Consider the following 22,623-nt stretch of genomic DNA (forward strand, 5'->3'; position numbering starts at 1 on the left):
CCGCTTCACAGTCTCCCCTAGTGTCTTCATCTTGCATTCATGTGCTCATCTCTTAGGGTTTTTAGGGGAGGATTGTGATCCCCCCAGCCCAGGCTTAGATGCCAAGTGTTCTGCCCACATGCCCTCCCCCAGCATCCTGGAAGCTATCCTTAGCACTGTGTGGTGCCCCTCCTGTTCCTTAAGACAAAGTGAATATCAGTTACACAGAGAAGGGGGACAGACAGATCGCATTGCATTGGGGAGAAATGAACAGCATAATTGATTTGTGCGGGAGCTGAGCTCACACAGCAGCTGTGCTCAGTGGAAAAAGAGAAGGCCTCGTTCCCCACCGTGTCCATTAACCTGTGTGCAAAACAAATAGACCTTTGCTTTGCCTTTAGAAATAGGATTCCCTCACCTCAACCAGGTGTCAATAGCGATTCCGCTTGGAGGCTTTGTTTGCACTGGGGATTAGCCTTGGTTGTAGTGATTAGTGATCAGCCGCACAGGTGCATGCCCCTAGCAGATCCAGAAAGCCACAATTTACACCGTGTTGTAATTCACCTCTGCTGGCCATTGTGCCAACCAGGGGTTTTCTGAGCTACACGACGGGTTTGACTGATTCAGCTACACTAGTTGCTGGTGATGGATTGCTGAAATCAGAGTCATCCCCAGAATAGAGAAGACCTGAATTTAATATGGCTGAAAAGGACCAAAGGCAAGTGAGGGCCTAACTCTGCTCTCATTGAAGTCAATGGGAAATTTGCCATTAGTTTCAATAGAGGTAGTTTGGGCCCTTGTTTTTCTTATCTTAGCCCATAGGTAACAGCTGAGAGGACTGAGCAAAGGACAGGGCTCCAGGAGCAAACTAGTTCTAGCACAGACTCCGTCACAGCCTTGGGAAAGTCACTTAAAATCTCTGTGCCTCAGATAGGAAGGATGGTCCAATGATTCAGGTACTAGCCTGCAACTGGAGAGACCCGGGTTCAGATCCCTGCTGTGTCACAGACTTCTTACGTGACTGTGGGGAAGACACTTTGTGGCTCAGGTCCCCATTTGCAAAAGGGGATTGGACACTTCCCTCCCTCCCGGGGCTGTTGTGAGGATAAATACACTGAAGGTCAACAGGTGCTCAGATACTGCAGTGATTGGGGGCTAGAGAGAGAGCTTTAAGCCAGAGTTACTAACCCTTACCTGTCTCAGAAGGGTATTTCTGAGGATTAAGCCATTAATGTTTGTGTGACGATGTTGAGTTACTGTAAATATGATAAAAACTTCACATACAGAGTTTGCATTTAATGCACTGGCTAATGGCCCAACTTCCCTAAAGGAGGTTGCTTAAATCCCCATCTATTTTTAATGTCCTGTGGACAGTAAAAGCAATAAAGTGAAATGTAACATACATCAGATGTCTCTGTTCACGGCTCTTTCAAAGGCCTCAGCAGCAGACTCTTAAATGCTAAAAGGGACTTTATTTAGTATATAGTTGCCCCCATGAAATCCCAGCATCTTCCCTGGTGCCTCCACCATTCAGTGGATGTTATGGATCCCTATGTAGTGGTTGGCCCACAGAGGTTATCACAGCTACCAGTCAGGGAAGTTTGTCCTATGTACTCAAGCCAGAGCAATTCATGCTTTTGGTCCTGGAGACCTTGCGTTCAGACCCCAATAACAACCTGCCACAGGAGTTTTTACACTTGAATATTGTACAATCAGGTCCTTCTAAAGAAACTTCTCCATCGATGTGAAAGGTGAGTTGCTTAATCACACTAGAAATGTTCTGATTGTGCAAACCTAGTTTCCTTAAGTGTTCTGAATTAATAATCCCGGCCGCATGGGAGGAGGTGGCATTCCTGCCCTGCTCCTAGTACAATAAACACACCAGGTTCAAACGTACTTTCTTCCTTCCTGAGGTGCCTGTGTTGTTAACTATGATAATAATGAGCAGGTTTACTTCCTGCCAGAGCTTAGTGGTTCCTAGGATGGCTTCTTGCAGGACTTTTCCATCTCTGCCTCTCATTTCCTCTGCCTCAGGGAGTTACCAATGCTTTTATACGCTGGGTTGATGCACTGAGGATGTTCAGTGACAGCGCAGGCTATTTGCCCTACCCTCAGGTCAGACTGATTTCCATACCTGGCAGCCAGGCAGGGCCCTGGGAAGGGAAAGATCTTGGGCCATTACTTTCCCTTCTGCAGCCATTTCTAAGGTGAATTTTCCCCCGTCACGAGGAGTAGCTAACATGACTGTTGAGAGTCCATGGATTGGCAGCTGGGGAGACCCTTTGAGCCTACTAGACTCCTAGCATGTTATCTCTGAGCAGCTCAATTTCAATCCACTGGAAGTCTATGGAGACTCATACTGCTTTAAGTCTGTCAGGTCAGCGGTCCCAGGTCTGGTGATACAGCACTTTCAAGATGCTTTTTCCACCCACTTCATAATGGAGGCCCATTGAGAGCAGACCCAAGATCATTAGAACAGCATAGGTGCAGTAAGCACCCTCATTAGTTCATGTTCAGCTTGTAAGTAGTTGGCCTTTTACAGCATGGGCATTCACAGATACAAGTTCTCATCACTGATGTGTGCTGTGTGTTGCTCCTGCAGATTGTCTCTGAAAACATCTGCTCAATGTATAGCAAAAAAGCTAACAATGTCAGGAACCATTAGGAAAGGGATAAATAAGAGAGTAAATATCATAATGCCACTATATAAATCCCCGGTATGCTCACACCCTGAATACTGCATGTAGTTCTGTTCAACCCACCTCAAAAAGATACAATGGTATAGGAAAAAGTACAGAGAAGGGCAACAAAAATAATCAAGGGTCTGGAACAGCTTCCGTATGAGGAGAGATTAAGAGGACTGGGAGTCGGGACTGTTCAGCTTGGAAAAGAGATGACTAAAAGGGGATATGACAGAGGTCTATCAAATCATGACCGGTGTGAAGAAAACAAATAGGGAAGTTTTATTTACCCATTCACGTAAAACAGGGGTTCTCAAACTTTTGCACTGGTGACCCCTTTCACACAGCAAACCTCTGAATGCAACCTCCCTTATAAATTAAAAATACATACAAATGTGTTTAACACAATTATAAATGCTGGAGAAAAAGTGGGGTTTGGGGTGGCGGATGACAGCTCACAACCCCCTATGTAATAACCTCCCAACCCCCTAAGGGATCCCAACCACCAATTTGAGAATCCCTGACATAAAACAAGACCCCAAGGTCACTCAATGAAATTAATAGGCAGCACATTTAAAATAAAGAAAAGGAAGTATTCCTCCACACAACATGCAGTCAACTTGTGGAACTCATTGCCAGGGCATATTGCGAAGACCAAAAGTAACCCTAATAATAATCTATGATTCTAATCTATAACCGGGTTCATAAAAGAACTAGATAAATTCATGGAGGTCAGGTCCATCAATGGCTATTAGCCAAGATGGTCAGTGATGCAACCCCATGCTCTGGGTGTCCCTAAGCCTCTGACTGGGATGCCAGGATTGGATGACAGGGGATGGATCATTTGATAATTGCCATTTTATTTATTCCCTTTAAAGCATCTGGCATTGGCCACTGTCACAAGACAGGATACTGGGCTACATGGACTGTTATCTGACCCAGTATGGCCATTCTTATGTTCTCATGCATACTACAGCTTTAAATTTCAAGCACTCTCTCTGTAAATTGAGACAGCAGCCATTTTGTTTTCAGAATTGCTACAGTCTGTACAGAAGAGGGACACACACTGTGCTCTCATGGAGATTTTACTTTTGTTCTTTTCTTGGTTTGGTGTTTGTGTGTGTGTGTGGTTTTGTTAATTCTAAAACATAGTTCCTTCCAACTGACATGTTTAGGTGTTCTTTGTGTATAGAAAAATGGAATTCCACTTCCACCATCTTGTTATAAACTTGTGGCAAGAAGCAATAAAGATGCTCTTAGTCTAGCTCTGCTAATTTGAGGAGGTGAAGACTCAGGGTTTCACTGTTTAAATACTCTGCCATTTGGGAGACTGGAACAGGAAACACAAGTTGGCTATTTCCTATCATATCAGCAGTAAATAATTCCACCAAGTCTCCCAAGGACATGAAATGTATATGTGGCTAGTTTTGCCAAAAGGCAGCCTCAGCTCAACTTTCTTTCCTACAAATGTGAAAAAAAAAAAGTTACTATAACAAAACCTCAACCAACCCAATCTTTTAGATTTCTATAGCACCATGCAAATCCTTAAGCACTTTCCAAATTCTACAGAAGTGACCCAATTCACTGCTGCCATATACCTTGGGTGGATATAAAATGTGCAAGGTGGATGTAAAAATCCCCCAAAAGATTTTCTATGCTTAAAAATGTCATTACTTTAACATCTGCTATCCTAGGGCCTCTCACAACTAGAATCAATGTCTTCATTGCACCTTGGAAAGCTGGAAATCTTCCTTTATCCAGCGGGATAAATCTCTGGTTTCTAGACCTTCAGAGTCATGAGATATTAGACTTTAAACCTGCCCCTGGACCAGGACTGAATATTGCTCATTCTGAGCCTTGAAGCAATGTAATATTTTGAGAATTTGGAGGAAAGAAGGAAACTGGTGCGCAGGTTGATTTGTTTTTAAATGGTGGCTATCTTGGACAGTGCAGGGATCTGGAATGTTGGAAGTAATCCTGGAGGAGATGGATTAATGGGCAGAGTGCAGGTGAGGCAGTCAAAGGCACATGACCAAGAATATTTACCATGTGGATATCAACCCCAGAAATGTGGCTTATTGACACCCAATGGATCCCTTCAACAGAGCTACTGCAGTCCAGACTACCACCATGCTACGCAGCAGTATGGGTGAGGAGAGGAAGGAAGTTTTACCAGATCACACTGACTGATACGAAAACTGCGTGAAGTCCTTCATTGTCAAGGCAGAGATGGAACTTCTGTTTTTGCCATCGCATCTTGAAGGCTTCACTTTCAGGGATCTCCATTTATTTACCTGAGACACTGGAGGAACTTGATGGTCCCTGCTAGAATTTGCACTTCTGGTCACAGCCTGGGTAATGTAAACCTGAGGCTTAGACCATTGAGCCAGCCCGACATCCTGACCGTATTCTCATCCCCTAGAGCTTTGTCTGTTACCTTATTACCTGGCAGCCTTCATTATGCACGGTGATTGCTCCTGCCTATTTAACAGACATACCCTCTTTACTTCTTGGTGACATCTGGCATTTCCCCAGCACTCCCCAGAGCCAGCCAGACAACGCTAGCCTCCGAGGCTTGCACTCCTGAAGAAAAACAATGCTTATGTTTCTGTGGATATGCTCTTGATTTCTGGGAGATCTACAGGAAGGTATAATTGACAGAGGAGGATGGAGAAGCCACCAATGTCTTGAAGCCCATTGAGGAGTCACCCCAACAGCTTTTCTTTGCTATTGCACATTAGAGGCCACTTATGTTCTTTTAACCTTGACCTATTAAGTCAATGTCAATTGCAAAGCCTCCTTTATAGCCAGTCATTCCCCCTTCCCGTTTTTAGCCTCATGCCATGTTGTGTCCGACTCCGCTCAATGTTTCCCTCAGTGTGGGAAGCTAGGTGCTCAAAGAGTCTCAGGAAAAGCTCACCTCTGCTCACCAGTGTCTATGTTCCCTGCTTCGTAGTTTCCTTTGGCAGCTTCAGAAGGGAAGAACCAGCCTCTCATACAGTACATGAGCCTGATGAGGGCAATCGCTCAAGATTTTCTGCTCAGTAATGGGTTTGCAGTGCTGATGCAATTGTAACCTACCAGCCAGAGTCAGTGTGTGTTACATGTCCCCCTCAGCATTCAGTTCACAGAGCACATGAATGTGTTATGGCTCCCTGCTGCAGTATCTCGCTCTTTAGCTCTAGCTGTAAACTCTCCTGATAGTTCTGGGAGGTCTCTGGTGCATTAGCCAAGATGGTGGGTGTCCATAGGTGCTGGAACTGGGGGTGCTGGTGCACCCTCAGCTTGAAGTGGTTTACAGGGTTCAATGGCTCAGCACCCCCACTATATGAATTGTTCCCAAGCCCTTGTGGGTGTCCCAGAAATTGGGATCCTGCTCCCTTTGAGATCAGTGGCAAAACTCAGCAAGGATGGGATTCAGTTCCTTTGTTATGCATTATGATCTACATGTCAGGCTTGCAGCGTAACCTGTGTGCTACTTCTCTGACTGATTTCATAAGATTCTTCCTGGGTGCTCAACCCTGAATGGCAAATTGTCATTTCCAGGGGATTGACAACACTTTATTCCCCTTCATGAAGCCCTTCCTAACCCTCAAGTCTGCTTCTTGATTGTGAATCAGCAGACTCCTCTCCCTCTCAAGTACAGTGAATCACAGACCAAATGGGAAGGACAATCTCGGACACTGCAAAATAAAATAAAATAATAATAATACAAAATGCATCTGACAGCTCTGTTTAGCTTATTAATGTTCCTAATAATTAGTCCCTTCTGTTCTCCCTTAATTGAGTTCTGGACTATATAATGCCCTATCTGTGTCACCAGCAATTCCCCTATTAGCTGTGCTGTGGCAGACAAAAAGACTGGACGAGCGATTTTCAATGGACAAAACAAGATCCCAAATTTTACACTCTGTGGATGACAGACACGGGCCTAAATCCATCCCTCTGCATTTGAAATAAATGAATCCACTGCGGATACGGATTCAGACTGAGTCTAGGACTGGTAGCTGAGAAGAGCACGCATCCCCCGGGGCAATGCACACCTGTGATTTACCAAGCTAAGCAACAAAAGATTTGCACTCTCTCTTTCTCTGACACTGTGCTAATGCGAAAAGGATCTACTGAAGAGCATGTGACCAGCCTCCATTGCCTTATCACTCTATGTTAATTGTAACCCACACAATAAACATGTCAATAAAATATCCCAGCTCCTGGCTGCAATGATTTTCCCGACTCCCAGCCAGAGGCATGACCAAACAGAATAGATACCATTGTGACAGAGAGCTAGCCGAACTGTGGCCCTGGCAGCCAGCCAGAGGAGTGCGTGGTAATAAAGGAACAAGACTCCTAGAGAATGTGCAGGTCTACGAGAGCATGGGATTGTCCTTGGCACGTCTCTACCATGCAACACGGTTAGAAGACTAATCGTGTTGGGAGCCTGGCCCATGTCCCTCACCCGGAATGGAAAAAAGAAAACAATGAAGGTCAAAACCGTGAAGGTCAAACTTCTAGATGGTGAATAGTGAGGACCACCAAACAGACTGAGTCATCTCAATCCCTCCTCTGTCTCCTTATGCCATCCCTACACCAACCCCTCCTTCGGATGGAAATGCCATGGGCAGACCCAGGCTCTTGCCCCCTGCTACCTCCATGCAGGAGAAGTTTGCCCAGGATGGCATTGATTCATGGATAATAACTGTCCCCTACCTACCTCTGGGCTCCATCAGAACCAGGATCATACAGATATGCACACACAGCTTAATTAGGAGCAAAGAGACCAAATCAACAGGCATTTTCACACTTCTATTGTGAAGATACACAGACAAAAAGAGGAAGCAAAAGCATCTGAATAGATAGAAACCTCTTCTAAAACACTCCAGAAACTGTACATTAGGAATCAGATGGTAAGAATAATGTGTGTTTAAAGAGAGTGACATTTCCCTACAATGATCAATATATTGGTGCCTCTTTGCAGCCAACAGGCTAGGTGATTCCAACTTTGTCTGTGTCTTTGCTATGTCATCCTCATTTGTTATAACCTGCTACGACAGTTTAAAGGAAGCTATATTGTAGCTAGCATCTGTAGTCCATCTCCTTTTCTTTGGCAGACTCTGACACATAGCTGTTTCTAGCACAATGGGTGAGGGGGGAGAGCCAAAGATTTTTTTTTTCAAAATGTCAATAGCAACTAATTGGGTTGATGGGAATTTCAAAATGTATTTGTTTGTTTAGCATCCTGCCTGCAGGATTAATGACTAATTAAACAGAGAAATGAAACAGTCAATGCAGAATGCAAATGAGAATGAACAAGATAATCCATTCAAGACAAAAAAAAATGTACAGCTAGAATCCAAAACAAAAGGCTGGCAATTGGTTTTTAAAAGACCCCCATTTCCTTTTTTTTTCCTCTATTGAAGAGATTTTAGCTGATGTTACAGTTTAAAAAAGAATTGGATTTCCTAATCTAGCCATCTGTGTTTTTATTTTTGTTAAACCCAGGTCTGTATTTCCAGCATGTTGCTGCTGCTCTCCCTTTCTAATCTGGTTTTAGGACAAATGCTAAACGTTCCCCTCAGAAATCACAGCAGAAATTCTTGGGAGCATCCACAGCAATAATTATGCAATAGTGGTACCTCCTGCAAACCAAGCAAGGGAAGGAAATAAGCAAGTGACACAGAGTCATGCAGTTTGTCCATCTGGATTTTAGGCACATGCAGCACTCACACTTGTGTGAATGTCTCCCTTCGCTATCTGACCTTCAGGGAGCAAAGCATGACATAGAAGAGCGGGGTTGGGAACAGAAGGCATTCAGAGAGCTCTCCTCTACATTCACTGTTGTTTTGGCCAGACTGCCCTGCCTATGTGGGTAGAGACAAATGCATCAATACACAATTACTGGCAGTCCAAACACATTTGGCATGGCAGTCCCATGACCTCCCTCACACAGAGAGCTGCAGAAATGAGCACACACACCTTTAACAGGCAGATCCAGATCTCTCTCTCTATATATTCACCTGCATGCAAGCACTATCTCTCCCCCTCACACACACACTGCCTTCCACAGACTCAGGCCTGTGTGCTCCTCTTTCCCTCCTTGGGTCTGGCATGTATGGAAGGGTAGGTAAGAAAAGCAGCAGCCCCTACCTTCTCTCCCCAAGACTGTTGTTCGTACAAGTCACACCTTGAAAGCTGGATGTTCTGCAGAGAGGACGGAAGAGGGGGAAAAAAAAAGGCTACTTGGGAGTTTCCCACAATGCATCGTTGCAGTCTGCATGAAGCTGAGGAGATGAGATGGGAGGGAGAGTGGGCGGACCAATCAGAAGAGAGGGGCCAGGATGCTGGAGGAAGAACAGATGCTGAGGACTGGCCAAGAGGGGGGAAATGGGGAGATTAAGAGCGGGTCATCTCAGTCTCCTGGGTCCTTATTACTCCCCCAGGAATGTGGAATCTGGGTCACTGCCCCAGGAATCCTTTTCTCTCCCAGACCAGCTGATTGCTCACAGCCAGGACTGGCTCTGTAGCTAGGGGCTCTCCCCACAGCGCAGCGCTGAACTCCTGCCTGCCATGAGGAGCAGCAGCTGCTGCATTGTCTCTCTCTGTTTGGAATCCCAAGCATGCTTGCAGCAAACTGGATTCCTCGTGGTTAAGAACACTGAGGGGTGGTGGTGGAGGGTACATGGAGAGTGTTATTCTGTATTGCTCAATAAAACAAGACCCCTCATGGTGACTGTGTGTGAGAGAGAAGGGGAAAGGGGGGTTAATCCAGATCATCAAAGCTGGATCCTCCCCACCAAAGAAATGGATTCCCAAGCATGTATGCCTGCTGGGGGCAGGGGATGCATTGCAATATGGATTGTCATATACAACTGGATTCCTAAGGGACAGTGTGTGGAGGGAGGGGGTATCAAGAGAAGAAAGATTGCTAAGGGTATGGCTGTGTGGGTAGAAATCCATTTGTTAAGGAAGGATGCATCAAAGCTCACCAAATGTGCGTGCGAGTAACCCCTCACTGCACGTCTGTGCAGGTGCATATGTTTTTGTTTACTCCGTGGAAGGAAGAAGAAATCACATGGGATTGCTGTGCACTCTTTATGCTGGATTTATTCTGTGTCCAGGTCCTTTATCCCGCTCACTCACTCTCACCCCCTTCACCCGGAAAGCCTGACCCTCGTGCAGCAATACAAGTTTTGCAGAGTGGAGCCTACCCCCACCTTCCTGACAAAAGCAGAGAAAGTCCCGAAGAAACCAATTCCAGGTTTTACCCCCAAGACGCTCTGCAGAGCATTTTGCCAGCCATTTCCTAGACCTCCAGCCAGGCCCACTGGATTCAGTCGGGCTGCTAGTTCCTTACCCTGAAAATTGATTCTCAGTATGTTATTTTAAAAAGCTCCCAGGGCCCTGACACACAGAGCGTCATGCGGGGACACTGTGGTTGTTTGCTTTAATAAGCATGAAACTGTGAGCATGGGATTCCTGCTGTGATGTGATGGCATGGAGCACAGTGAGAGTTGTAATGAGCTGGGCCAACATTTCAATGGGAACCACAAGTGCTCAACATCTTGGACAGTCAGCTCACCTTGTGAGACACATACATACTGATTTAGTCAATTAATCACACGCAGCCCAACCGGAAAACGTGGGCCTTGCTGTATACCAGACAAATAATGCACAGAACTGGCCCCTCCCAGCAGCTGGGAAATGGAAACTCTGCTGCTTACTGGTTCTACGTGGCTTCCTTGTTCACTGATGTCACCTTTTCTCAGCCAATAGGGGAACTCTGGCAGGAATAGTGCCTGCCATTTCAGAGAAGCATAGGGGAACATTTCCTTCTCTTTCCAAAATGCTCACCCTCAAAATGGACAAAACTCATCCCATGGATAAACACCATTCAAATCAACAGTCATAAAAAAGAACCATCACTTTAAAGTCTTACGTTAATGCTGCATAGTTTCCGGCAGCTCCAGGGGCAACTGAGACTATTTCAAACTTTATTTTTTAAGTTCATGCTGTTTTCTCCTCTTATATAGGGCAGCTGAGTAGCAGAACAAGGAAAAGTGTCACGAGATGGAGCACAAAGAGTGAACGAGGTGAACCAGATCCTCAGTTTGGTAATGCTAAAGCAGCATTGCTCCATTGACTTCAATATAAAGCATCACCTCCTGCAGTATATTTTACTGAACATACAAATCCACATAAATGAAAGCTACCAGAAACATCAATGGCTTGAAAGTGGAACCTCAACCCTCACTGAGGAGAATGTGTTTGCTGAATCTACGCTGTATTGTGCTGGATTCCCGTACTCCATTCCTACACTTGGGCCACGCACAGGGGTGGCGAGATGGATAAAGATATCTTTAAGCCCTCTTTGTACCCACTGTATTCTAGCGCCTGCCTGGCTCCCTGGGTAAGTTAGAGCAACCCCAGCCCTGGCATGCAGGAAGCAGAGATTAGCTGTAGTGCAGTGCACTCTGGCCATGACTAGTTCTGGTCCCAGTATAGAGCCCTTATACCAGCTCTACATCAGCTGGGATGTACCAACAGGGGCGCACTTCTACCCCTTTCAGGCTCCTTTGCAGCATAAAGGAACCTTAGCATATATGAGAATCAGTCAGGCCCATCAATGGCCCCTTGCTGGCCTGCATGTGTGTAGCTTTATGGTGTTTAGTGCCCAGTATTCATTCTCTCTCGCTCCTTCATAGGAGATACCTATAGAATCTAGTAAGCATGTTCATCTGGCTTGCAGTTTTCTTACTCTGATTTGGAGTTTGTTAGATTTAATCAATAACAATATTTATAACAAAGAGGAAGCTCGAGTGCTGAACACTCGAGGGAGAATAGCTTGAACAGTGTTTGCACCATTCGCATTTAGAAAATCCCTCTTCGTACCACAAAGCATGGAAGAGCCTCTATAAATTAGATCCATTTCCTGCTGTTCTGAGAGTAGCCGTGAGCAGGTCACGTCTTGCTAATGCGAAGTACAAAATAGCAAAGCATGGTGGAGCCCAGGAATACTGATTCAGATCGAGCAGGGGCAAGGCGAAACCAGTGCTCTCCATGAGCTTAAAATGTATCTTAATTATGGCCTATGAAATCTACATTCACAGTAAAATGAGGTACAAAATCTCAGATGGTTGGTCAGAAGCCGAGGGGAGGGGAGGCACTAAGAGGCTGGGGTCCTATGGAATGGTGAGTCCCTCCCCATGCGCTACTGCTGATCAATCTGTAAAAGTACCTGCCTCCTGGCTGCATAGGGCTCCTGCTGCTGCTAACTGGGAAACTGAGTGTTGACATGGTCATGAGGGGCGGGAGGGAAGAGAGCAGCCCTGCCTTGACCACGTTAGAAGCGACAACAGCCATATAGATGGGGCTGTCAGAGAGAACACAATGCACTAGTGTTCCCACAGTAGCTTGCACACAGCTGATTTTCCAGGCAAACTCATACAGTGGAAGGCTGTTTTTAAAACCTTCTAGTGCCTTGGGAAATTGTTACAAGCTGCATGAGGCTGGGTGGAGCTTAATCCTGCCCCACTGAAGATCATGGGAATTTGGCCATTGACATCCTTAGCTCACTGTAGCTTTTTCTTAATGAGAGGTACTTTTGGAGCCTCAGTTATTGGGAGGAGTGACTCCTACCAACCGTGGACAGGAATTTGCTTGATGTTTCTGTAACATGTGCCCAGCTGTCACAAGGATGGGTTGAATAGAAAAACTGATCTAAAGGGGGAAAATTTAGTCGTTTGTTGTAGCAGTCTAATTAACGGGATATAGTTATATTAGTGTACCACACGAGGTGTTATACCAGTATATTTACAGCTGTACTGTTAGACTGGTATAGTTATGCCACTTCCCCAGCTGCAGAAGCCTGAAATCCTTACCATCTGCAAAGGGGCTAGGATTGCAAACCTGCTATTCTGCAGCTGGCCAGAAGATGGCAGCCACACAGATAATGAACAGAAGCAGGGCATTTTTGTCAGAACATACAAGGTGGCTTTGCTGCTTTAGGGGAGAGCTGCAGAGGTCATCACAGAGAAGAGAGAGAGATCTGACTCTGGTCTCGTGCTGCTATACCCCCACTGGCTTCTGGGAGCTACTCCTGATTTCCACTAGGGTAAATACGAGAAGGCTCACTGCCAAAAAATTAAGAGGCGGATTTGCCTCTAATTTCACAGTGGTACTATGTCACAGCCCCACTGTCAAGGGGAGGGAGGGAGGCAGGCAAGGTGATGGCTAGGGAGATGGTAGAGCTGCAGCTCTGGGACCAGGGCCAGCTCCAGGCACCAGTGAAGGAAGCAGGTGCCTGGGACGGCCAATAAAAAGGGGTGGCATGTTTGTTACCGGGGCGTCACGCTTCTTTTTTCGGCAGCAATTCAGCAGTGGGTACTGCTCCTCTTCTTCGGCAGAAATTCGGCAGCGGGTCCTTCTGTTCTCTTCTTTCTTCGGCAGCAGCTCTTCGGCGGGACGACTTGGGTTTTTCTCTCTCTTTTTCCCACCACTTGGGGCAGCAAAAAAGCTGGAGCCGGCCCTGTCTGGGACATGGTCCAACCGCTCTTACAGTCATGTTTCCATAGAAGCGGCACACATCTTGTTTCACGCAGTACAATCTCGTAAGGAACCACGTCACATGCGTTCATGGCCTGCCCTGCTGCACACACAAAGAGTTAGGGTAACTTCATGGCCAGGTTGAAAAGCGAGATGTCATTTTTTCTAGTGGATTTAGTTCTCTTGAAGGTGCAGGACTGTGTTGATCACTGATTACTCTCGCCCCTCGCTCCACCGATATGGTCACAAGGTGCCCGTTATCTACCGGGTAATGAGCGTTGGGATAGGGCGGAGGCTCGATCACTGGATGTCCTCGGGAGGGGTGACAAGTGCCCTGAAGGTAGCAATGGGGATAACGCAAACAATGAGTCGTGGGGTTAAAATTGAGCGTTTATTGAATGGGTCACAAGTGAGGATGAGGAACAACTTAATACTAGTTACAACTTGGGCCTACAATATAATACTAGAACAAATAATAAAAATACTGCAATTACAAACAGAAGCTGACCCTGGTACCGCTCTAAGTCCCAGTAGTTATTCAGGTCCTTCCAAGGGTTAGTAAAGGTGCTATTGGTGCTATTATTAAGCATAAATGCAATTACTCGTCTAAGTAAAAAAATGCAATAAGACAGTTAAAGATTGCCGTGAGACTCCGGCCAATCCCCCTTGCGTTCAAGGTTTCCTGGTTAGCGGGTTTCCCCTAGCAGGAGCCTTGGGGCGGCTGGAATCGGCTTTCGTCTCCAGCTTACAACACGATTACAGGCTCAGTTAGTTAGCAGAATTAGCAGAATTAGCAGCTAGGCATACTTACACACACAAACCACAAACGTTTCATTACCACCGGCAGACAGGTAGGCTTCTGAGAACACGGAGCCGAGGGAGACTTCGAGTTGATCAGGCTCGGTTACGGGTACAGGTTTCTGCGTTTTCTCCCTGCCCACTGCTTGCACGGTGGGCAATTTATAAGGATAATGACGTGTTCAGTTTTTTGGCCAGGTTTCTCCTAATTAGGAGATTTACAGGTGCCTCGTTACCACCCTCGGGGGGGGGGGGGTTTCCTGGAAATGGCTGACCACAAAATTTGCCTAGCCCCAACGGTAACTTTCGGGTAATGCTTCTCGCTTGAGAGTACGTGCACGCTCGTTTCCTGAACATGGAGGCCAGGGCAAAAGCTACCTAGGTCTGTGAGACTAACATGCCCCCGTGCCCTGGGCTCCATGTGAACGTTATGCCTATACCTTAGATTCATCGTCCGACTCGCCATCTCCTTCTACAAGAGGGCGTGTGTCAGGGGAAGAGGCAATGTAGGCCGACCCGATAACGCGATGGACGCAGGCTTTCAAACAGGCACAGTCAAGGCAGAGCAGGATACACCCAACCAGGAGGGAGATAAGGAGAGATTGGAAATAAGCCTTGTAGGCTCCGAGACCTAACCAGTCGAGCCAGGACCAAAATCGGAAGGTCTCCCTGGACTCACGCACGGCGGTTCCTAAAGCCCTGAGGTTATTAATTACTTCCGTTAAATTTCCAGATACAGAAGAAACAGAGACACAACACTTATCTTTAAACTGTGGGTACATGGATATGAGGGTCTCACAAAAATCCCGTGATTGCAGCAGAAATTGTATCATTAATCGGTTCTGAAAAGAATAATCTGATAATTCCGTTAGCTGCTGATTGACTAAATTAAAACCTTTTGCGGTGGTATTTGCCAGCGTTTCAATAGCCAGTGATTGAAATAATACTTGCTCACGTAATAACATATATCCAACGGGGTTAAACGAGACCACTGAAGACACTACAGAGGACAGCGCACCCTTTGCCTTCTCCCACCAACCCCAGGAACGTCGAACCCGTCCGGCTGAGTTGGGATGCCAGGTCTTAACATAAATACCACCCCCTTTTATCAGGATAGAGCCAATGGTACATATACCTCTAGGGTTAGGAGGGAGCGCCGTATAGGCTGCCTCGCCACACAGCCAGAAGTAACCGGGTCTGGGGGACCGGGGGAAAAGACAGAGTCCTGGCATGCCGAGCCTCCCTTAAAAACTAACTTCTTAATGTGGCTGTGGGATAGATATGTGTGTTTGAGGGGCTGATAGAATCTTTTGCCGCTATAAGTGATGCCGCCGGACCCAATTTTCCGGCCGCGGCTACCGCATAGAATGGGGGGTGGGGACGTACGATTGAAAATAGGGCTGCTGGCCATCTCATTTCCGTCTACAAGCTGCCACTGGGAACAATTGGGGTAGGCCCCGACCCAAATGGTTTCTGTTCGATTATTTCCCAAAAAGGCCCGACAGTGGGATGCCATGGGCCTTTCTCCAGGTGACAAGGGGAGTGGGCCCACACGACGTACCCTACTTTCATTAAAAATAGAAAAAACAAGGGGGGAAATGGGGTCGAAAAGATCGTTTGTGCAACCTGTCCATTGTACGGTGGGGAGCCACTGAGCAAAGGGGGAGGAGCAATTAAGGGGACCATTAATGCTACTAAAATTAAACACTAAAGGCAATAAATCAAACAAAGACCTATTTACAGACAGCTTATTGGAACATGCAAGGCAGTTATCAGGGGTCAGTGAGGATAAGTCGATGTTTCCTCCCAGGACTTCCTGGATCCAATAGGCTGCGAACATAAGCTGATGGGTATTTTCGCCCACGGGATACGGATGTCTCAGGTTCAGCAGATCTGGGCCCTTCTGGTCATCGTCCCGGCTTCTCGCCGCTATGGCGAGCTGCAAGACAAAGCAGAAGGCGGCCTTATTGGCCCCCGTTAGTTCGCTCCTGATTCGGAACGTTTGCTTATCCAGTTATGGTGGACCAAGGTGTGATTGCCCTGGACATCTACAACCGTATAGGTATTGGGATATTTGCCCGCAGTTACAATTTGTGCGGCATAGGGTTCTCGGTGACCTGAGGCCTGTGGCTCAGCCACCCAGACAAGTTGGTCAGGGTGATATACGGGAGTCCAGGGGCCTCTTGGCCTGGGGCTGATTTCGGGCCAACGAGAATAGTTTGCGTTGAGGGAGATAAGGACCTGTGGTAATAGCGTACTCCAACCCTTATAGTCAACGTTGGGATTGACTGAACCTATCATGGTTTTTAGAACCCCGATTTTCCGCTCTACAACGTCATTACTTTCGGGGTGATATTTTAAGTGGATATGGAGGGAGGCCCCTCATCCCAACACCAATGCTTCAAAACGCTTGCTGGTAAAAGGGGGTCCCCCATCTGCTTGAACTTCGGAGGGCACACCCCATGCCGCGGCCACCTGTTGCAGCACCCCAGCCACGGCCGCCGCCATGGTGGTATTCAGGGGGATGCAGTGAGTTTGACGGGAGCCCAAATCCACCACTACGAGAGCCTTTGGGTGGCAACGGGCTCTGGGTAGGGGTCCCATTAAATCTATTTGCCACACCGCGCCGGGAGGAAAGTACTCTGCCGCGTACGCCCACCGCTCGTAACGCGGGCGGTTTTGGGACTTGATTTGTGCACACTTAAGGCAGGACTGTACTATTCTTTCGCAGTCCTGCCGCCGTACCTCGGGTTTTCCCTGAGCACCTAGGGCTAAATGACTGTATAAGCAGCCGCTAGGCAAATGCCCCCAGTCCTCATAAAGCCATCGGAAGAATGGATCGGTTCTGAGCTGGGGCTGTTGCCCCAGACACACTTGGGGCGCTTGAATTTCCCTCATTTTTTGGTCCAATTTGGAGTGGAAGGGGTCAGAATTAGGACGATGCGACGGACAATGGGTTATAAACCAGGGCCGGGAGAACTTACGTACCAGGCTGAAAATAGTGTCCCACAGGGGCATAAATACTGTGGGGTTAGCCTCTCCCGTGAGAATGCTGAGACAAAATTGTGAGTCTATGCCCAACACGACTTGAATAGAAACGGAATGGGCCTGGGTAATGTGCTGGGCAGCGAGAAGGACCCCATGGACTTCGCTATGCTGGGCCGATGAACCCGGCGGGAGGAGATCAACCTGGAAGTGATCACATTTAGCACAGAGGACTCCTGCCCAGCGGGTCGGGGAAGTGCCCCCGTCGGACACAATCCAGGGGTCATATTTTGTTTCTATACACAAGGGCTCCAAGGCTGCTGGGAATCGGACATCGTTTGGCAGCGATTTAAGCGTCCATTCCCGCCACGTGATTTCCCCCAAATAACACAGCTGTTGCCACGTTAGGCTGGTCCCGTGAAAACTGGTGGGGGGGGGCAGCCGCGTGAGCCAAGGAATGAGGTGTACCTCTGGGCTGATCAGGGTTCCTTTACTAGATAGCGGAGCCCAAATGCGCGCCTCACCTGCGGCTAACAACATAAGTCCTATGGGCCCATATCGATACTGAGGGCCCTTGAGGCGTCGGGCCCAGTTATAGACCGGTTGCCCGTCTTGTGATACTGAGTACCCATAGTGATGTTGTGTAAAGAAAAGGGTAATGGTAAAAGGTGAGTCTCTTTTATATCGCGCCAGCCGTGGGTTAGAGGCAAATCAGGCGGCTATTCGTTCCAGGCTTTCTTGGGCCTCAGGACTCCATATTTCCCGTTTCCGTTTGGACGAGAGGGGTTCCTGGATCGTTTCAAGGTCTACGAGGTGTTTATCCGGGATGAAGTGTCGGTGATAATTAATTAGGCCTAAAAGTCTCTGTAGTTGCTTTTTATTCTCGGGCGGGTCTTTCACCCAAGGGTCTAGAATTCCCGAGGTGGGTTGGCCACAGTTGTAGGGGTCATAATGTTGGCCTAAGAAGGAAAAGCTTTGAGAGGGCACGAGGTGGCTTTTTGTCTCATTAATTCGCCACCCATTGGCCTTTAGGTCGGCTACCACGGTGTTAGTTACGTGTTGTGTTCGTTGGGCCCAATTATGATTATGTCGTCCACATAGGCTAAAATGGTGGTGCCCCCAGTGGCTTCTACCCCTTTTAAGGTTTTTGCAAGAGCGGACGTGGCCAAGGCGGGGGAATTACAGAACCCTTGAGGGCACACCTTCCACTGGTACTGTGGGCCCTGGAACGCGAAGTTTAGGATTTGGGGTTTGTCCTCTAACGGGATTTGATAGAACATATCCCTTAAGTCCAGGGTGCAGGCCCACCTCCCACTGGCATCGCTTAGCTGCTGCTGTATTTCTGGAATGATGGCCGGGCCCGCAAATGGAAGGTGTCGGACTCGGCTGTTTACTTGTCTATAGTCGATGACCAATCGAAATTCAGAGGGGTTGCCGGGCTTGGGGATGCCCCAGCCGGGCGATAGATAGTTGGACGCGGTTGCCTGTGCTATCCATCCCTCCTTTGATAATTGGTTGAGCAGTTGCTTAATGAGGGGGATACCTTCAGGCTTCGTGGGAATAGGGGAAAATTTCCATGAGCTGTTATTAACAAGCTCGGGGCTACGGGGGGGGGGGGGGGGGGGGGGGGGGCGCGTCGGGCGACAGGGTGACGGGCAGGGCCTGACAGACCTGTTTTTGTAATCGTAGTCGTTTTATATCCCCAACCCCCAGCAAATTTGTTCCTCCCAACAAAGCCTTAACTTTCCGCTTATACCCTTTGTGAATCAGAGTAAAGCGGACTACGGGTTTTTCTTCAATGCTATTAAGACCCTGAATAAACATAGGAGAACTTGTGGGTACATGCGGTACATTGGGTTTAATAATGCAGATTTGAGCTCCGGTGTCCAACAGGAAAGATACAGGGGTGTGAAGGGGTTTGGGACCGGCTACCAATAGGGTGTGATATGGTCGCTCATCCCATGTCTGCGTGGAGGCCGAGGCGCACACGGCCTCTACTCGTTTTTTGTTCTTAAATAATCATCCCAGTCCTTCCATCCTAACTGTTTCCCCAGGTCTTGTTGTTGAGAGTTAGAGATCTTCCGCAGTGCTTCGTTGGGCACCCCCTTATGTAATAGGAACCCAAAAAGCGCCCTTTCAGCCTTGGTACGTTCAGGGTGCTTAAGTTGACCCTTATTAACAGCGTTTTCAGCTGGAAGGGCTGAGATGGGGCTCTTGGGGGCTTGTGGCATCCGAAGACGAGACATAGCCTCATATAAAGTAATAAGAGGTTGTCCAATCCAACCATGCAGCAACAGGGTTGCCCCTGTGTCAATCGGTGGGGCGCCATCTATGGCTAAGTCCACTGCATCCCTGTTGACCGGGATCTGGGTGGGGTCCCCGACATAAATGAGCAGCGTGTTGGATTGGGCTTGCTGCGGATTCAAGTTCAAGGGCACAGTCTGTGGGTCCCACATTATGATGGATGCCCCGGCAATAGCCCATATGATTTCATGGGGTGTATTTATGCTGCCGGGAGGTATGTACATGCCCTTAAAACTGCCCTTCATGGCTAAAGAGGCTGCGGCTGGTGTAGTAAGTGGCCAGACCCCGTTTCTTAAGAGGTTATGGCCTGAAAATCCTCCTGACCAGGTGGACGTTTTGGCCAAGAGACTAGCCTCCTCCCTGTTCACTATCTCTGCCCCGTAATCCAGGGCCAGACGGCCCAGCCAAACGAGGGCGGGCTTGCTCTCCCCATGCCTCGTGTCTACCATAAACTCCTTCAATTCTGCCTTAGTGCGGGTACGATATTCGGTGGTAGTAGTAATTTGGCCTGTATTAGAGTCCACCTTGCTTTTTGTAATAGCGACAGGCATTGCCTCCATCCGCATCTCCTTTTCAGGCGCAGGTGGGGCTAAGGGGAGAGCGGCATAGATCGAAGGGGGAGGGGGGTTTCATAGGGGGGTGGGTTTCCGCCAGCCTGACTCCCGACCTTCTCCTCCTTGTCACTCATCTCGCTTTCTGCGCTATCGGTGCCGTTCGCAGCGGCCTGTTTAGCGGCAAACATAGTGCTTCCATGAAGGACCGCACAGAGGTCCAGCGCTTTGTTTAGTGCGCTGAACAAGACCGTGGACACGTCTTCCGACTTATACTCGTCCGGTCTAAGTTTCTTTGACCGCTTAGTCTGTTCTAATTCCTCCATTAATTGGGTTAGCAACCCATGGGCTCGGTCACCCGGCTGTACCCGGGGCGGGGGTATGAGTTTAGAAACGGTGGCCCCGGATTTTTTAATGATACGGCTACACTCCTTCCAAATGCCGGACGGTGTCTCAGTCCGACTAGTATCCGCGACCCCCGTGCACTGGGGTGGCAGGGAACTATCGGCCGGCTGACGTTTAAACGTGGGATGGCAATGGAGGAGACACCCTACGGCAGTCAGGGTTAACGAGGTCGTATAGCTTTTTGACCCTGACCCTGACTCTATAACGCAAACCCAGTCTAGGGTGGGCCTCTCAGATTGTCTGCTGGCCACTTGGTGAAATTGTAGGTGTTGAAATTGCTCGAGCTCAGACTGTTCACGGTCCCCACTACGCCACGGGCACTGGCCCTCCCGAAGGCATCCTGTTCGTGACGCCATGTTGATCACTGATTACTCTCGCCCCTCGCTCCACCAATATGGTCACAAGGTGCCCGTTATCTACTGGGTAATGAGCGTTGGGATAGGGCGGAGGCTCGATCACTGGCTGTCCTCGGGAGGGGTGACAAGTGCCCTGAAGGTAGCAATGAGGATAACGCAAACAATGAGTCGTGGGGTTAAAATTGAGTGTTTATTGAATGGGTCACAAGTGAGGATGAGGAACAACTTAATACTAGTTACAGCTTGGGCCTACAATATAATACTAGAACAAATAATAAAAATACTGCAATTACAAACAGAAGCTGACCCTGGTACCGCTCTAAGTCCCAGTGGTTATTCAGGTCCTTCCAAGGGTTAGTAAAGGTGCTATTGGTGCTATTATTAAGCATAAATGCAATTACTCGTCTAAGTAAAAAAATGCAATAAGACAGTTAAAGATTGCCGTGAGACTCCGGCCAATCCCCCTTGCGTTCAAGGTTTCCTGGTTAGCGGGTTTCCCCTAGCAGGAGCCTTGGGGCGGCTGGAATCGGCTTTCATCTCCGGCTTACAACACGATTACAGGCTCAGTTAGTTAGCAGAATTAGCAGCTAGGCATACTTACACAAACAAACCACAAACGTTTCATTACCACCGGCAGACGGGTAGGCTTCTGAGAACACGGAGCCGAGGGAGACTTCGAGTTGATCAGGCTCGGTTACAGGTACAGGTTTCTGCGTTTTCTCCCTGCCCACTGCTTGCACGGTGGGCAATTTATAAGGGTAATGACGTGTTCAGTTTTTTGGCCAGGTTTCTCCTAATTAGGAGATTTACAGGTGCCTCGTTACCACCCTCAAGGGGGGGGGGGGGGCTCCTGGAAATGGCTGACCACAAAATTTGCCTAGCCCCAATGGTAACTTTCGGGTAATGCTTCTCGCTTGAGAGTACGTGCATGCTCGTTTCCTGAACATGGAGGCCAGTGCAAAAGCTACCTAGGGCTGTGAGACTAACAGACTGTAGCGCCACCTGGAGGCAAGCTGAGTGCAGGGCCGTGCTATGCCGCTATCCCTGCACAGGTTTGGAAATGCACTTGTCACAAACTGCACTGCTCCTGCTATCCCAGTGTGGTGGTATTACTACTACCAGTACGTCATCTCTAGGCAGCTAACCTAATCCTCTTCAATCATGGATCTGCAAAGACTCCCTGCTTTCCTCGTCCTGCCTCCTTTCCCCTTTAGCATGACTTCCCTCCCATACACATCTTAGCTTTCACCCAAAACACCTCCTAATAGTGCACTACCAGGCCCTCACAAGCCAGGCTCATGCACCTCATTCTTGGGTTCAGCTTTTGATCCCAGTTACAGTCCCACTTTTCTTTTTTCAAATGAAGCTATTCTCAATTTACACCAGTGTAACAGACCAGAATTTGGCCAGTGATCAACAACATCCCCTTTTATTAGTAATATTAAGGTAGTACAGAAAGGCCCCAGCTGAGGTCAAGGCCCATTGTGCAAGGTGCTGTGCACAGTGAGAGATGGCCTCTGCCCTGACGAGTTTACAATCCATGTAGACAAGACAGGCAAGAGGTTTGAGGGGGAAACAGAGGCACAGATATACTTTGCCCAGGGTCACACACTAGATCAGTGGCAGAGGCAACAACAGAACCAGAGTCTCCTAACTCCTAGGCCTGTGTCCTGTCCACTAGACAGCACCGTCTCTCCACCTGATTTCCTCCCTAGCATTAACTAAGTAGATCATGCTTACCTGTGGAGCAATTGTGATATGGTCAAACCTCTATAATGAGCTAGACAGACACACCACACTCATAGCACAGCAGGTATGTCCTGAATGTTTCTATTAGCTGCAGCTGTTCAAATCCCTACTTCTATATCCCTCAGTTGGCTTTCCTGGGCATTCAGACACAACCCCCCTTCCAACCCCATAAGAGAACCAGCAGAAAAAGAAATAGAAACACCTAATCATAGGCCAGCACCAATAGGGATGGGAAAGGTGGGCTAGAAAATTGGGGTACTGAGCTGGGACTCAGGA

At 48.0% G+C, this 22,623-nt stretch overlaps 1 protein-coding gene across 1 annotated transcript in view; it reads right to left on the reverse strand.

The window, feature by feature from the left end:
• Positions 1-22,623, reverse strand: part of SLC25A22 (solute carrier family 25 member 22) — a 134,974-nt gene that overhangs the window by 12,155 nt on the left and 100,196 nt on the right. The gene's annotated exons all lie outside the window — the stretch shown is intronic.

The sequence above is a fragment of the Gopherus flavomarginatus genome, chromosome 5 (genome assembly GCF_025201925.1).
Source record: "Gopherus flavomarginatus isolate rGopFla2 chromosome 5, rGopFla2.mat.asm, whole genome shotgun sequence".
Classification (NCBI taxonomy): domain Eukaryota; kingdom Metazoa; phylum Chordata; order Testudines; family Testudinidae; genus Gopherus; species Gopherus flavomarginatus.